The 4,651-nt window shown below is 46.5% G+C and overlaps 1 long non-coding RNA gene across 1 annotated transcript; it reads right to left on the reverse strand.

Annotated features, from left to right (window-relative positions):
- Positions 1-725: 725 nt before the first annotated feature.
- Positions 726-2,491, reverse strand: LOC310669045. The gene is made up of 2 exons (XR_014506986.1): positions 2,353-2,491; positions 726-1,107 (listed from the first exon to the last, which is right to left on the reverse strand). It is a non-coding gene; the product is annotated as an uncharacterized lncRNA (long non-coding RNA).
- Positions 2,492-4,651: the final 2,160 nt, after the last annotated feature.

Consider the following 4,651-nt stretch of genomic DNA (forward strand, 5'->3'; position numbering starts at 1 on the left):
GGGAGTGAATTCTAGTGTTTAACTATGCATTGTCTGATGTTCTTTCTTTTGTCTTCATTGAATAGCCATAGCTTTGTTGCTTCTTTGAATAGCCATAGGTTCTAGTACTATGAGAAATGAAAATGTTCTCCCTACCCACTTCCTCTGCACTGTGAACACTTCTATACACCTCTCTCATGACCCTTCACTTGCCCTTATCCTAAAGTAAACAGCCCCAAATACCGTATTTTTCGCTGTATAGGACGTACCCGACCATAGGGCGCACCTTGTTTTAGAGGGGGAGAACAAGGGGGGGGGGGGAATCTCCCCCTTTCTGCTCAACGCCCCTTCAGCGAAGCGGCAGGAGAAACGGAGCCCCTTCCATTTCTCCAGCCGCTTCGCTGAAGGGGCACTGCGCAGAGAGGGGGATATTCTTCCCTTCTAAAACAAGGTGCGTTCTGTGTGTTCAAGGGGCATTCATCTGAAGCCTCCAGAGTGCACTGACCCCTCTCGCTCTCCAGGATTCAGTGAAGGCAACCCAAAGCCTCAGGAACATAAATATAGATTGGAAATGGCTGTGTTTAGTGAATACTTATCTACTTTTAAAATTATCATTCTTGATCTTATTTCTTCCTTTTCTTTATCTTCTTCTTGTTCTTTTCGTTATATTTTACCTTTCATTTCTTGTCTTTATTGTGAATATTGTTTTGTAGAGGTGCAAATAATTGTAAATATCAGAAAAGGTAAAATGTTTTCTAATTTTTTATTGGTTGCATGTGTTTTCCTTTTTTTGTATATTTGTATTTTTTTCTAATTTGTACTCAATAAAATTAGTAATAAATAAATAAATAAAGCTCATCACGTGTCCATCTCCTCGTCCCACTGGGCGGCGTCAGGCAACTTCACATTTTGTCACATAAAATCAAGGAACATGGAGGCCTGCAGTAACCGGCCCAGCCTCTGGAAGTGCCGTGTATGGTAGGAGAGACTCCACAGCTGCTTTGATCCCTTCATATTGCAAGAGGCTCTCTGACATCTCATGCTTGAGGAGGGTTTCCACCACTGCCTGAGCCTCGAGGTAGTTCCGTGAGTTTGTGTTCCACGTGATGGAAAACTTCAACACAGCCTCTGGAAGAAGGGGTTTGGGGAAGACACGTCAGGAAGGAGTGCAAGTTGCAGGCAGCGTGGCCACCTTGAACCAACACACCTCTCTTGTGAAGTGTGGCCAGATCTGGGCACACACTGGACCTGCGCCTTTCTTCAAGGCAGGGAAGCAGATCCAACACCCCTCCCCCCCTAGTAGAAACAATTAATGATGGGAGGGGTGACTGAGTTTATTCCAGACTACATGGCTTGCAGGAATGGGTTTTATAATATTTATAAAAGTACAACAACAACAATATGCATTATAATTTTTGCTCTAGTATTACGGAGCTGGTGGAGCTAATTTGAGGCTGTGTACACACCATACATTAAAAGCATTATCGCTTCTCCCCTGTAAGAATCCTGGGAACTGTAGATTACCCTTCTACCGCACCCTTTACAAACTGCCTATGGGACGCGGGTGGCGCTGTGGGTAAAAGTCTCAGCGCCTAGGGCTTGCCGATTGAAAGGTCGGCGGTTCGAATCCCCGCGGCGGGGTGCGCTCCCGTCGTTCGGTCCCAGCGCCTGCCAACCTAGCAGTTCGAAAGCACCTCCGGGCGCAAGTAGATAAATAGGGACCGCTTACTAGCGGGAAGGTAAATGGTGTTTCCGTGTGCAGCTCTGGCTCGCCAGAGCAGCAATGTCACGCTGGCCACGTGACCCGGAAGTGTCTCCGGACAGTGCTGGCCCCCGGCCTCTTGAGTGAGATGGGCGCACAACCCTAGAGTCTGTCAAGACTGGCCCGTACGGGCAGGGGTACCTATACCTTTACCTTTTACAAACTGCAATTCCCAGGATTCCTTGGGAGAAATGTGCTTTTAATGCCTGTTTTTCCTGCAGCAGGCATGCTCAGCTACCCCTCTGGAAGCTCAATCCCACAGAAAGCTGTGACGGCCACCAACTTGGATGGTTTTATGCAGGAAAGGCTATCAATGGCCACTAGGCATGGTGGCTATGCTCTACCTCCACAGTCAGTGGCAGTAACGTTTGTGAATAGTAGTTGCTGGAAGATGCAGGAAGGGAATACAGAATGCTCTTGTTTCCACAGGCCTCTGGTTGGCCACTGTGAGAACAGGATGCTGGACTAGACAGGCGAATGTGGCCTCATCCAGCAAGCACTTATTATGTCCTTACATGGGTCAAGGGTAGAGATTGTGAGAAGGCATCTTCCAAAGCAATCCCATCCCGCAAATAGCTTTGGAGCCTTCTTGCCTCTAGCCTAGCCCTCACCCCTTTTCCTGTTCCTGCTGGAGTCTTCTTTTGCTTGGCACGCCTGCGGGCTCTCTTCTGGCCAACGCTGCCAATGACAGATCTTAAAAACTTGGGGTCGGTGAGATTCGGCAATCACAGCACCTTGCACCTGCTGGACCTCCTGAGCGGAGCGGGTTGTGTCTTGCTCCTCGTGAAGTAGGGTGAAATGTGAGGAGTGTTGCAAGCCGGTACAGAGGCAGAAGGTCTGGCCGAGATGGTAGAGCACGGCTTCTCTGTCAGGGGCTTCTTCCTAACCCAGTGGAACACCAGTATCATACGCCTCTTAGATGGGTTGGACATGCTGAAGAAGGTGCTGGAGGCCCAAATACCAGGGTGACTTCAAAGCGGAGGATGCAGCAGGCAGTTCCCTATCAATGGTGCCAAATCCAAGCAAATGTTAGCTCCAGTCCTGTTAAATCGATCCAGCAATTATGGACGTTAAATAAGGGATTAATTCCTCAGGCAGTAGGAAAAGACTTTCTGTGGCTTTTTAATAGATGGGAGCCTCCAACTACTGCCACTGTTGACAGCCTGTTGCCCCTTCACTCTGCTTGAATGGGTTATGTCACAATGGTTCCTTCATCAGGTGTTTGTGAGCATGAAAATGCTTTTGGGAGTTTCAGCAATGAAGGCTCAGGCATAACATACTGTTTGAAAGTCTGAACATTTCCTCTTTTTTATTTAACAAAATTTATATACCACTTTTATAATTTCTATACAAATTATTAGGAGAGGAAGTTAAAAATATACTGTAGTTCATTCACTTATAGGCTAGTTTGCATGCTTTATTCCTTCTTATACTTCTATCCCACCTTTCCTCCACAGAGCATACACACTTCAGCCTCCACCTTCTCCATTTTATCTTGACAGCAATATTGTGAGCTAGGGCCATAGCTCAGTGGTAGAACAACTGCTTAGCATGCGGAAGGCATCAGGTTCAGTCCCCAGCATCTCCTGGTCGGACAGGGAGTGCTCCCTCTGCGCTTCGGAGGCTTCACGTTGCTATCGCTGAAGCCAAGTAGCCTGCATTCTCTCCCCTTAATTTTGGAGGGGGAATGTGCGTCCTATAGAGCGAAAAATATGGTATGTTGCAACCTTGCCCCAGCCTCTTGATCATGTACAGCTCCCATCAGCCCTAGCCAGCATGACCACTGCTCAGGGGTGACGGGAGCTGCAATCGAAAAACATCTGGAGGGCACCAGATTGGGGAACGCAGTCCTAGGTGAAGGAAGCCAAACCATCCAGGTCACCATATCTATTAAGTTTCCTGTTAAGCAATAGATGATTTGCTCAGTTTGGCAGTGGATCAAATCAAACTGTTCTCCCCCTTTTAGCATCTTGACTTTGAAACACTGTTTAATTAAAGAAAAATCTGCTCCAAATGTAGTTCTTAAAGAATTAGAATGTTTCTATTTTTACCAGGGTAATTACATCCTGCTCAGAAGTGCTTGCAGGTAGAAAAAAATATTTATCCCAGCCAGAAAAGAATAATTATAATAAGGTTTTGATTCTGAAAATAAATTGCAGAGGGATCAGTCAACTTGTCTTCAAGGCACAATGTGTGTATGGTTGTGGGGGGGGGGGTGAGACAAAGAGAGGGTGTGTTTTCATTGCCGCCTTAGAGCACAGTGACGTTCTTGTTTTTCAGGTGCATTTCACAGCCCTTTCCTCAATCTTCACTTCAGCGCAACTTCACTGGCACCAGGTTTCTTTCTTGTGTGTGTGAACACCAAAGCTTGCTGAGGGGGGAAGGATATCTTTACCCTATGCAAAGGTGTTCCCACCTTGACCAGAGGTTACTTAGGAATGGCCTATATGACTCTAACTGTTGTAAAGCTGGTTTGAGAAACAACACACAAAACAGTATTTTATAACAAAGTACAGGATGCATATGTATTTTGGATAACATCGTGTGAATGGATTAAAAACCCAGAAGAGTGGTACCTCGGGTTAAGTACTTAATTCGTTCCGGAGGTCCTTTCTTAACCTGAAACTGTTCTTAACCTGAAGCACCTCTTTAGCTAATGGGGCCTCCTGCTGCCGCCGCGCCACCGGAGCACAATTTCTGTTTTCATCCTGGAGCACAGTTCTTAACCCGAGTTACTATTTCTGGGTTAGCGGAGTCTGTAACCTGAAGCATATGTAACCCGAGGTACCACTGTACTGGGAATTCAGTGATTGCACAGTAAAGAAAAGTGTGAGCACAGGCAAAGAGATTCCCACGGGGCACTGAGGAAACAGACTTTTACTAAATGTAATACAGGCAGCCCCCCCATTT

This window comes from Podarcis tiliguerta, assembly GCF_965153285.1.
Source record: "Podarcis tiliguerta genome assembly, chromosome: Z".
NCBI lineage: Eukaryota > Metazoa > Chordata > Lepidosauria > Squamata > Lacertidae > Podarcis > Podarcis tiliguerta.